Source organism: Rhipicephalus microplus, unplaced genomic scaffold, assembly GCF_043290135.1.
Source record: "Rhipicephalus microplus isolate Deutch F79 unplaced genomic scaffold, USDA_Rmic scaffold_134, whole genome shotgun sequence".
In the NCBI taxonomy this organism is placed as follows: domain Eukaryota; kingdom Metazoa; phylum Arthropoda; class Arachnida; order Ixodida; family Ixodidae; genus Rhipicephalus; species Rhipicephalus microplus.
Genome location: NW_027464706.1, coordinates 560,001 through 572,500, shown reverse-complemented (window position 1 = coordinate 572,500; position 12,500 = coordinate 560,001). Strand labels below are relative to the sequence as shown.

Sequence of the window (12,500 nt, the reverse complement as noted above, 5' to 3'; positions counted from 1 at the left end):
GCCACTTCTTCACAAGGCTGGCAATCGGCTTCCCCGCTGCACGCGTGCGGCGCACAACCGGTGTGACGTGGAAGTGACGGGACACGTTCGTAAACCCATCGCGAACCGAGTACGACGCCCTACCAAGTGCGCCCGCAACCCTGTACAGGGTCACATCTTCACAAGGCTGGCAAGCGGCATTCCGCTGCGCGCGTGCGTCGTCCGAGCAGTTGCGTGATAAACGACCGTGTCGAAAGCCCAAACACCGCCGAGGCCAGTCGCCGCCGCCGCAAGGGCAGCCACGCAGCCTGGCGAGAGGCATCGTCTCGTGTAGCGTCGCCCCCGCCCCAACTGGAGTGGCCCAGTTTTTTGAACGGGACGGGAACTGCGAAGCACTTAGACCGACGGCGGACTACGACGAGAACGCCTTAAGCTTCGCCAACGTTTCGCCAACTCGTGCGGGAGACTTTTTCCGCTTCGCGGCAAGTCGTCGCGCCGTGCTCTCCGCATCAACCGCGTACGCAGCGAACCGCAAACGTCGGGCGCAGCCTCCTCACCTCCCTGCGCTTTGCGCGCGAACGTTCCCTGTTCGCGCGGCAAAGCCTGGAGGAGGCACGGCCCCGCAGCGTGTTCGAGCGCCCGGTCTACGGGACACCCTGCTTACTTCGAGGGCAACAAGCGCAACGCAAGGCTGCGATCTCGCGCACTTTGCGCACGGCTGGAGAAGCTTTGCTGGCCGGCTTTCGCTCCTCGTGTTTACCGTGCGTTAAAGTTGCGCGTCCGTGGCTCTCGCAGCTCTTGCGCGCCCGGTCGCAGAGAGGAGTACGCAACCTCGACCGCACTTTCCCTGCAGGCTTCCTTCCGACTCGAAGTCCTGCGGCGGTCTCAACGAGGTGCCACATCCTCAATGCAGTCGGTCGCCCCCGTTTCGGTTGGGCTCTGGCACGACGGTCGCCACCGTCTCGCCCTTGAGTGGCCGCTGTTGGCGCTCGCTGTGAGGTGTTCAGCGTGCTGTCCGTGTTGCCGACGCGGTCAAAACGAGTCGACGGCTCACGTTCCCTTGTGCGCCGAAGGCTCTCTTGATATGTGATCCGACCCTCAGACAGACGAAGCCAAGGGAAGACCCAAGGCCGCAATGTGCGTTCAAAGAATCAGTGCTCAGTGTGTCCTGCAATTCACACCAAGTCTCGCAGCTGGCTGCGTTCTTCATCGACCCGAGAACCGAGTGATCCACCGCTTAGAGTCGTGAAAAAGTGTTTGTTCAATTCCGTACAGTCAAAACCAAACGTTTCTGGCACTCGGCCAAACAGTGGCCAAGAAGGGCGCTTTTCAGCGCACGCTTGGACTCCAAAACTCTGCCGCGCCTTTTTCGGCTGCCGCAAATCGAGCAAACGGTGTGTTTCGGACGGCGTTTCGCTTCCGCTACTTGCGAGTGCTTTCGTGGTCCACCCCTCTATAAATACTCGGGAGGCGTCGAAGCCGGTTCTCCAAGCCGGACCCGTAGGTATCGTTGTGTGCTCGCTCTCATTGGCCCGCCTAACCAGAAAATGCCTGCGGTACACCCATTTGGATAAGAGTGCACGCAGATGCGGGCCTCGACGGCTACACATTTCCTCGGGCGGCCGCCTCCCGGCCTCCGTGGAGCGCGGGATGCACGGTCCCATCGACAAGCCTCTCCCGTTTTTACCGTGGCGTCGCGGTTCACCACGGCGGGCGGGTCGGTCTCCTCCGCATAAAAAGGGGGACCCCCGCTTTTTGTTCCACGAAATCGCACAAGCTTTTTTCGCATCCACGGTTTGCCACCGCACACCAAAATGCCGATCCGGCTGCCTACTTTAGCCAACAGGTGGAGCCAGGCGCGCCGTACTTGCGCGGCACTTCCCACGTCCACCGAAGTCGGTGCCAAGGACCACTTTCGGCGCCGGAGCCGCGTACGAGCCTACTCGAGGCGGAAGAACGAAGCCAGCAAGGGCCTGGCCGCAAGTGCGTTCAATTGTCGGGACGTCCAAGTCCCTCGTTCTTCCGTGCTTCCTCTTTCGGCAAGTCGTTGCGGCACCTTCCCAAAGCGCGCAGACCCGCTAATCGCGACGAGCGCGACGTGGCCGTGCCGCCTTTCCCTCGGCAGCAAGCAAAACGCCTGGCAACGTCGACGCTCCCCTAACCGCGATCTCGCACCGTGTTTCGTGTGGCGAATTCAAAAGCCGGCCGGCGCTGCTGCAACCATTACGGTCGGTACGCATACGCCGCGGAGGGCGGGACGGTCATCGGAGCGTGCGGTTCCTCCATCGAGTACTGCGCACCTCGGCCGTCGCATCGCCGTGCCATGACCGGCCGCGCGTCAACGCGAACCGGTGCCAGCGAGATCCCTCGCCTGCAAGAACCGACCGGCAGCCTCCGTCACCCGAGGACGCGGAGGCGCTTGCCGCGGACGGCGGGACGGTATGCACTGGTGCACAGCGGACCCGTCACATCGCCAGTTCCTTGACCGACCGCCGACGCTTGTGCCGTTCCTCTCGTACTTGGCAGTCGCCGCGCGATTGTCGGGTCTCGTTCTTGCACGCTCGAACGGTCGGGAGGGCACTCGGCTGGCGTTTCGGGAACGCGCAGCCTCGCCTTCTACCGACGTAACCACGACTCGCCGTTCGCGCTCCGCCGCTCCTGTTTACAGTACTAGGCGGTCCCGCAGCGGTCGGGTCGCGCATTTCGAGCGCTTCGAGCCACGGTGCAGTGGCGGGTCGAAAGCCGACCTATGAGTGCGTTGCGCCGTTTGTACCCGCGTCCGCCACCTGGCCGACCGTCCAAGGTCGCGGTGTTGGCGTCCGCTGGGCGCAACAATTTGTCACGGGGTGCCGCTCCACATTCAGGCAGCCCCGTGGGGAAAAGCCGACCCCGCGTCCAAACGGGGTCAGCGGCAGAAAGTGTCGGGCGCAGACGCAGCTGAGGCGCTCACCCTTCACAATCCGTTAATGATCCTTCCGCAGGTTCACCTACGGAAACCTTGTTACGACTTTTACTTCCTCTAAATGATCAAGTTTGGTCATCTTTCCAACAGACCGGCGCAACCGAAAGGCCGCGCCGGACATCGGTCCGAAGACCTCACTAAATCATTCAATCGGTAGTAGCGACGGGCGGTGTGTACAAAGGGCAGGGACGTAATCAACGCGAGCTTATGACTCGCGCTTACTGGGAATTCCTCGTTCAAGGGGAACAATTGCAAGCCCCTATCCCAATCACGAAAGAAGTTCCACGGGTTACCCAGTCTTTTCAGACAGGGATAAAGACACGCTGCTTCCTTCAGTGTAGCGCGCGTGCGGCCCCGGACATCTAAGGGCATCACAGACCTGTTATTGCTCTGTTTCGTGCGGCTAGGAGCCGCTTGTCCCTCTAAGAAGGTTGTAAGGTGCTGGGAACCCCGCACCTATTTAATAGGCTAGAGTCTCGTTCGTTATCGGAATTAACCAGACAAATCGCTCCACCAACTAAGAACGGCCATGCACCACCATCCACCGAATCAAGAAAGAGCTCTCAATCTGTCAATCCTCCCAGTGTCCGGGCCGGGTAAGTTTTCCCGTGTTGAGTCAAATTAAGCCGCAGGCTCCACTCCTGGTGGTGCCCTTCCGTCAATTCCTTTAAGTTTCAGCTTTGCAACCATACTTCCCCCGGAACCCAAATACTTTGGTTTCCCGGAAGCTGCCCGCCGAGTCATTTGAGTAACTCAGGCGGATCGCTGGTTGGCATCGTTTATGGTCAGAACTAGGGCGGTATCTGATCGCCTTCGAACCTCTGACTTTCGTTCTTGATCAATGAAAACATTCTTGGCAAATGCTTTCGCAGTAGTTCGTCTTGCGACGGTCCAAGAATTTCACCTCTAGCGCCGCAATACGAATGCCCCCGTCCGTCCCTCTTAATCATTACCTCGTATTCCAAAAACCAACAGAACAGAAACGAGGTCTTGTTCTATTATTCCATGCAAGTTTATTCAGGCGACTCGCCTGCGTTGAGCACTCTAATTTTTTCAAAGTAAAAGCACCGGCCATCTCGAGGCACACAATGAAGTGCACCAAGAAAGAACCGGCATGATGTTCAGTCCGAGCCGTCGCATCGGGTAGATGCACTACTCGTCTGGAACTGAGATCCAACTACGAGCTTTTTAACCGCAGCAGCTTTAGTATACGCTATTGGAGCTGGAATTACCGCGGCTGCTGGCACCAGACTTGCCCTCCAATTGATCCTCGTTAAAGGATTTAGAGTGTACTCATTTCAATTACGGGGCCTCAAAAGAGTCCCGTATTGTTATTTTTCGTCACTACCTCCCCGTGCCGGGAGTGGGTAATTTGCGCGCCTGCTGCCTTCCTTGGATGTGGTAGCCGTTTCTCAGGCTCCCTCTCCGGAATCGAACCCTGATTCTCCGTTACCCGTAACAACCATGGTAAGCAAGTAACCTACCATCGAAAGTTGATAAGGCAGACACTTGAAAGAAACGTCGCCGGCTCGTGGCCATGCGATCAGCACAAAGTTATCCAGAGTCACCACACAATACGGGCCGAAACCCGATCGATCTTGGTCTAATAAAAGCACCCGTTACCCAAAGGGCTCCAGGCTCACTGCATGTATTAGCTCTAGAATTGCCACAGTTATCCAAGTAGGAAGAAACGATCTAAGGAACCATAACTGATTTAATGAGCCATTCGCGGTTTCGCCTTATTTCGGCATGTACTTAGACATGCATGGCTTAATCTTTGAGACAAGCATATGATTACTGGCAGGATCAACCAGGTAATCGTTCGACTGCGCGTCCGTCCTCGCCCTCGGCGGGCCGGACGCAGTCTGTGTGCGGCGGAGGCCACCTTCAGGCGCCCCAACACGCTTATTTTGCACTCCGAGATGACGGCGTTCGAGCTCGCTACGGCACAACCTTCCCGAAAGACGAGTGGGAGCCGTGCGGCAAGAAGCACGTTCATGCTCGCTCTTTTTCGTTGCATCGACTCGGTCGCGCCGTGCGGGTTGCCCAAGCCCGCTGCACTGTCGGTGGACCGGCCGGAACTAGCAACGGAGCCGAGACTGCAAAGCCGCCAGATGACGGGTCACGCCCGCGTCTTCGGCGCTTTCGCATCTGAATCGCCCGAGGACGACACGGAACACACCTCGATATCGTGGTAAAACGGCACCGTCCGACAACCAGCCCCTAACGCATCAAGCGGATGAGGCTGCAGACGACTGCCGTGGATTCCCCTGGAGCAGACCCGAGGACACGCTTGACGAGGCCGAAGCCCGCCGCATATCAGACACCCGGTCGCTTTCGCGTACGCCGCTCACGAGAACCCCCACATAATAGCAGCGATAAGTACCCAGACCTCCTTGGGCCCTAATACGAGCGTACTCGAGAAAATTTCACCGCGGGTGTGCCCCGAAACGTGTGGCATGTTGAGCGTGCCACAAGTCTACGTCGCTCTCAAACCCGCCGAGGTCGTAGAATTTGCGACCCTACTCACGAAATTCCCACCGAGGATACGGCCGCAAACGTACCGCACCTTGGGTAGGCCACGAGTTTGTGCAACACTACGCTGACGGCACAGCACCGAGGTCGTGCGCGCACGCACGGGAAAATTCCGCCGCGGTTTCTGCCGAAAACGTGAGGCACCACGACTCTCCGCAAGTTCGCGTCGACTGCGAAAGACCGAAGTCGTGAACGACGTGTCCGCTACTCGCCGCCGACACGCTGGACACCAAACGTACAACGACTCGACGGCGTCGTAGAGGCCCACGACGCGGTTTTCCTTAACGACGTCTCGGCGTGGCACCGACAGGTTAGAACGGCCGACCAACGTTCCCTGTCCGCCGTTCGGCTCAGTCGAAGGGCTCGGCGACTTCGGCAACGCTGCGAAGCCGCACGGTGACGCACGCCATGTCCCCATTTTTTTTTTTCTTTCTGCGTCTGCCGGGGTGCCCCTATAATAGCAGCGATAAGCACCCAGACCGCCGTGGGTCGCTCGCCCCGGCTGACGTGGTTTTTCGTACTCCTGCGGCGGTCGCCGTCAAGCACGTCCAAATACGCTACTTTCGTGGGCGCATTCACGCTCTTTCGCTTCGCCGGAGTGCCAGCACTCACTCTGCCAAAAACGGCGAACATCCGAGCGGCGGTTCCCACTTTTGCGTCGGCGTCGCAAACCCCGCCCCGGCAGACGAGGTTTGCCGTACTCGTGCGACGGTGGCCGGCGGGCACGTCGAAAGACGCCGATATCGTGCGCGAATTGGCGCACCTTGGCTTCACCGGAGTGCCGCCACTGACTCCTCCAAAAACGGCGAAGATCCGAGCGGCGCTTCCCACTTTCGCATCGGCGTCCCGAACTCCGCCCCGGCTGACGCGGTTTACCGTACTCGTGCGACGGTCGCCGGCGAGCACGTGGAAAGACGCCGATATCGTGCCCGAATCGGCTCCGTTCGGCTTCGCCGGAGTGCCAGCACTGGCTCGGCGAAAGACGACGAACATCCGAGCGACGGTTCTCACTATTGCGTACGCGTCGCAAACCCCGCCCCGGCAGACGCACTTTGCCGTACTCGTGCGACGGTCGCCGGCGAGCACGTAGAAAGACGCCGATATCGTGCCGGAATCGGCCCCGTTTGGCTTCGCCGGAGTGCCAGCACTCACTCGGCCACAAACGGCGAACATCCGAGCGGCGGTTCCCACTTAGCCGTCGGCGTCCCGAACTCCGCCCCGGCAGACGCGGTTGCCGAGCTCGTGCGACTAGCGACCGCGAAGCCGTCTCGCGACGCCGCTTTCGTGCGCGGCTCCCACTGCGACCTGGGTCACCCGAGGTCGACGAGCAAAAAAGAATGTCGAAAAAAATTTTTTTTTTTTTTGCGTCTGCCGGGGTGCCCCTATAATAGCAGCGATAAGCACCCAGACCGCCATGGGTCGCTCGCCCCGGCTGACGTGGTTTTTCGTTTTCCTGCGGTGGTCGTCGTCAAGCACGTCCAAACACGCCACTTTCGTGGGCGCATTCGCGCTCTTTCGCTTCGCCGGAGTGCCAGCACTCACTCTGCCAAAAACGGCGAACATCCGAGCGGCGGTTCCCACTTTTGCGTCGGCGTCAAACCCCGCCCCGGCAGACGAGGTTTGCCGTACTCGTGCGACGGTGGCCGGCGGGCACGTCGAAAGACGCCGATATCGTGCGCGAATTGGCGCACCTTGGCTTCACCGGAGTGCCGCCACTGACTCCTCCAAAAACGGCGAAGATCCGAGCGGCGCTTCCCACTTTCGCATCGGCGTCCCGAACTCCGCCCCGGCTGACGCGGTTTACCGTACTCGTGCGACGGTCGCCGGCGAGCACGTGGAAAGACGCCGATATCGTGCCCGAATCGGCTCCGTTCGGCTTCGCCGGATTGCCAGCACTGGCTCGGCGAAAGACGACGAACATCCGAGCGACGGTTCTCACTATTGCGTACGCGTCGCAAACCCCGCCCCGGCAGACGCACTTTGCCGTACTCGTGCGACGGTCGCCGGCGAGCACGTAGAAAGACGCCGATATCGTGCCGGAATCGGCCCCGTTTGGCTTCGCCGGAGTGCCAGCACTCACTCGGCCACAAACGGCGAACATCCGAGCGGCGGTTCCCACTTAGCCGTCGGCGTCCCGAACTCCGCCCCCGGCAGACGCGGTTGCCGAGCTCGTGCGACTAGCGACCGCGAAGCCGTCTCGCGACGCCGCTTTCGTGCGCGGCTCCCACTGCGACCTGGGTCACCCGAGGTCGACGAGCAAAAAAGAATGTCGAAAAAAATTTTTTTTTTTTTTTTTGCGTCTGCCGGGGTGCCCCTATAATAGCAGCGATAAGCACCCAGACCGCCATGGGTCGCTCGCCCCGGCTGACGTGGTTTTTCGTTTTCCTGCGGTGGTCGTCGTCAAGCACGTCCAAACACGCCACTTTCGTGGGCGCATTCGCGCTCTTTCGCTTCGCCGGAGTGCCAGCACTCACTCTGCCAAAAACGGCGAACATCCTAGTGGCGGTTCCCACTTTTGCGTCGGCGTCGCCAACCCCGCCCCGGCATACGCGGTTTGCCGTACTCGTGCGGCGGTGGCCGGCGGGCACGTCGAAAGACACCGATATCGTGCGCGAGTCGATGCTTCTTGGTCTCGCAGGAGGGCCGCCACTCACTCCTGCAAAAACGGCGAAGATCCGAGCGGCGCTTCCCACTTTTTCGTCGGCGTCGCAAACCTCGCCCCGGCAGACGCGCTTTGCCGTACTCGTGCGACGGTCGCCGGCGAGCACGTCGAAATACGCCGATATCGTGCCCGAATCGGCCCCGTTTCGCTTCGCCGGAGTGCCAGCACTCGCTCGGCCAAAGACGACGAACATCCGAGCGACGGTTCCCACTATTGCGTACGCGTCGCGAACCCCGCCCCGGCAGACGCGGTTTGCCGTACTCGTGCGGCGGTGGCCGGCGGGCACGTCGAAAGACGCCGATATCGTGCACGAATTGGCGCTCCTTGGCTTCACCGGAGTGCCAGCACTCACTCGGCCAAAAACGGCGAACATCCGAGCAGCGGTACCCACTTAGCCGTCGGCATCCCGAACTCCGCGCCGGCTGACGCGGTTGCCGAGCTCGTGCGACTAGCGACCGCGAACGCGTCTCGCGACGCCGCTTTCGTGCGCGGCTCCCATTGCGACCTGGGTTACCCGAGCTCGACCAGCAAAAAAGAAGGTCGAAAAATTTTTTTTTTTTCTGCGTCTGCCGGGGTGCCCCTATAATAGCAGCGATAAGCACCCAGACCGCCGTGTGTCGCTCGCCCCGGCTGACGTGGTTTTTCGTACTCCTGCAGCGGTCGCCGTCACGCACGTCCAAATACGCCACTTTCGTGGGCGCATTCGCGCTCTTTCGCGTCGCCGGAGTGCCAGCACTCACTCTGCCAAAAACGGCCAACATCCGAGCGGCGGTTCCCACTTTTGCGTCGGCGTCGTAAACCCCGCCCCGGCAGACGCGGTTTGCCCTACTCGTGCGACGGTCGCCGGCGAGCGCGTCGAAAGACGCCGATATCGTGCGCTAATTGGCGCTCCTTGGCTTCTCCGGAGTGCCGCCACTCACTCCTCCAAAAACGGCGAAGATCCGAGCGGCGTTCTCCACTTTCGCATCGGCGTCCCGAACTCCGCCCGGGCTGACGCGGTTTACCGTACTCGTGCGACGGTCGCCGGCGGGCACGTCGAAAGACGCCGATATCGTGCCGTAATCGGCCCCGTTTGGCTTCGCCCGTGTGCCAGCACTCACTCGGCCAAAAACGGCGAACATCCGAGCAGCGTTTCCCACTTTCGCATCGGCGTCCCGAAGCCCGCCCCGGCAGACGCGGTTTGCCCTACTCGAGCGACGGTCGCCGGCGATCACGTCGAAAGGCGCCGAATTCGTGCACGAATCGATGCTTCTTGGTCTCGCAGGAGGGCCGCCACTCACTCCTGCAAAAACGGCGAAGATCCGAGTTGCGCTTCCCACTTTTTCGTCGGCGTCCCGAACTACGCCCCGGCTGACGCGGTTTACCGTACTCGTGCGACGGTCGCCGGCGGGCACTTCAAAATACGCCGATTTCGTGGGCGCATTCACGCTGTTTCGCTTCCCCGGAGTGCCAACACTCACTCTGCCGAAAGCGGCGATCATCCGAGCGGCGGTTCCCACTTTTGCGTCGGCTTCGCAAACGGCGCCCCGGCAGACGCGCTCGTGCGACGTACTCGTGCGACGGTCGCCGGCGAGCACGTCGAAAGACGCCGATATCGTGCTCGAATCGACCCCGTTTCGCTTCGCCGGAGTGCTGCCAGTCACGGCGCAGAAAACGGCGAACAAGTGTTTTTTTTTTTTTTTCCTAGAATTTGTGTTATAGAAGGCACATTTGATATCGGACGATAATTTTCAACTTTATCACGCGCACCGATTTTCGTGTAGAGGTTTGCAAGTTTATGGGAATTTCTCCACTTGGAATAATGCGATTTAGTAGTACTACGAGAACTTCATGGATGTACTCAAGGGTACGGGGCAAGTCAGTTACGTCAACACCTGCAGATTTTTTACACTTCAAACTGAAAATTGTTGGTTGTGAGTCCTCGTGTGATATTAAAGGCCGATTCGCTAACACATAGAACAAAGAAAGAAAGGAAGAAAAAACGCCCGCGCTCGCTCAAGAAACCTGGGTTCGCAACAAGTGGCAACAACAAGCAACCGAGCGAGTGCGCCAAAACCCGTGGCGGCCGAACAAACGCGAAGTCCCAACCGCGTCAGCCGGGGCGGCACGGGACAGGAAAAATCACTTCAGCCGGGGCGGCGGGGCACCGAATAAACCTCGTCACCTCGTCGCAGGATAAAAGAGGAAACAAAAAGTCTAAACAGCGTCTGCTGGAGCGAATGCGTAATAAAACAACAACAACAACAAAAAAAAAAAACACCCGCGCTCAAGAAGTCTGCAATCACCACAAAAGGCGACTGTGACCGAGCAGCGTCAGCCGGGGCCGTGCGGAAACGGAAAAACCGCGACTACCGGGGCGTCGAGGCACCGAAAAATCCACTTCAGCCGCGGCGAAAAAAAAAACAAAAAGAAAGACGGAGGGGGGGGGGGGAACCACGTCTGCCGGGGCGAAGGAAAAAAAAAAAACGCGTCTGCCGGGGCGAGCCCGGGTGCGGCACCACCGGGAAAACTGTGGCAAACAGACATGGCGATCGAGTGAGTGGGCCGCCAGCCAGGCTCAGCCAAAAAGTGCAAAGTCCGAACTGCGTCAGCCGGGGCGGCAAAAACCACGTCAGCCGGGGCGGCGCAAAAAACCGCGTCTGCCGGGGCGGCACGAAACCGCGTCAGCCGGGGCGGCGCGAAAACTGCGTCAGCCGGGGCGAAAGAAAAAAAAAAAAAAACGCGTCTGCCGGGGCGAGCCCGGGTGCGGCACCACCGGGAAAACTGTGGCAAACAGACATGGCGATCGAGTGAGTGGGCCGCCAGCCAGGCACAGCCGAAAAGTGCAAAGTCCGAACCGTGTCAGCCGGGGCGGCAAAAAACCGCGTCAGCCGGGGCGGCGCAAAAAACCGCGTCTGCCGGGGCGGCACGAAACCGCGTCAGCCGGGGCGGCGCGAAAACTGCGTCAGCCGGGGCGAGCCCGGGTGCGGCACCACCGGGAAAACTGTGGCAAACAGACATGGCGATCGAGTGAGTGGGCCGCCAGCCAGGCTCAGCCAAAAAGTGCCAAGTCCGAACTGCGTCAGCCGGGGCGGCAAAAAACCGCGTCAGCCGGGGCGGCGCAAAAAACCGCGTCTGCCGGGGCGGCGCGAAAACCGCGTCTGCCGGGGCGGCGCGAAAACTGCGTCAGCCGGGGCGAAAGAAAAAAAAAACGCGTCTGCCGGGGCGAGCCCGGGTGCGGCACCACCGGGAAAACTGTGGCAAACAGACATGGCGATCGAGTGAGTGGGCCGCCAGCAAGGCTCAGCCAAAAAGTGCTAAGTCCGAACTGCGTCAGCTGGGGCGGCAAAAAACCGCGTCTGCCGGGGCGGCACGAAACCGCGTCAGCCGGGGCGGCGCGAAAACCGCGTCTGCCGGGGCGGCACGAAACCGCGTCAGCCGGGGCGGCGCGAAAACTGCGTCAGCCGGGGCGAGCCCGGGTGCGGCACCACCGGGAAAACTGTGGCAAACAGACATGGCGATCGAGTGAGTGGGCCGCCAGCCAGGCACAGCCGAAAAGTGCTAAGTCCGAACTGCGTCAGCCGGGGCGGCAAAAACCGCGTCAGCCGGGGCGGCGCGAAAACCGCGTCTGCCGGGGCGGCACGAAACCGCGTCAGCCGGGGCGGCGCGAAAACTGCGTCAGCCGGGGCGAGCCCGGGTGCGGCACCACCGGGAAAACTGTGGCTAACAGACATGGCGATCGAGTGAGTGGGCCACCAGCCAGGCTCAGCCAAAAAGTGCTAAGTCCGAACTGCGTCAGCCGGGGCGGCAAAAACCGCGTCAGCCGGGGCGGCGCAAAAAACCGCGTCTGCCGGGGCGGCACGAAACCGCGTCAGCCGGGGCGGCGCGAAAACTGCGTCAGCCGGGGCGAAAGAAAAAAAAAAAACGCGTCTGCCGGGGCGAGCCCGGGTGCGGCACCACCGGGAAAACTGTGGCAAACAGACATGGCGATCGAGTGAGTGGGCCGCCAGCCAGGCACAGCCGAAAAGTGCCAAGTCCGAACTGCGTCAGCCGGGGCGGCAAAAAACCGCGTCAGCCGGGGCGGCGCAAAAAACCGCGTCTGCCGGGGCGGCACGAAACCGCGTCAGCCGGGGCGGCGCGAAAACTGCGTCAGCCGGGGCGAGCCCGGGTGCGGCACCACCGGGAAAACTGTGGCAAACAGACATGGCGATCGAGTGAGTGGGCCGCCAGCCAGGCTCAGCCAAAAAGTGCCAAGTCCGAACTGCGTCAGCCGGGGCGGCGCAAAAAACCGCGTCTGCCGGGGCGCCGCGAAAACCGCGTCTGCCGGGGCGGCGCGAAAACTGCGTCAGCCGGGGCGAAAGAAAAAAAAAACGCGTCTGCCGG

At 60.8% G+C, this 12,500-nt stretch overlaps 2 non-coding genes across 2 annotated transcripts; both read right to left on the bottom strand.

Moving 5' to 3' along the window:
- Positions 1 to 1,071: 1,071 nt before the first annotated feature.
- On the bottom strand, positions 1,072 to 1,224 carry LOC142790915 (5.8S ribosomal RNA). The gene has a single exon (XR_012889852.1). It is a non-coding gene; the product is annotated as a 5.8S ribosomal RNA (ribosomal RNA).
- Positions 1,225 to 2,943: 1,719 nt separating this feature from the next.
- LOC142790940 (small subunit ribosomal RNA) lies at positions 2,944 to 4,758 on the bottom strand. Its single transcript, XR_012889877.1, has one exon. It is a non-coding gene; the product is annotated as a small subunit ribosomal RNA (ribosomal RNA).
- Between the last annotated feature and the right edge of the window lie 7,742 nt (positions 4,759 to 12,500).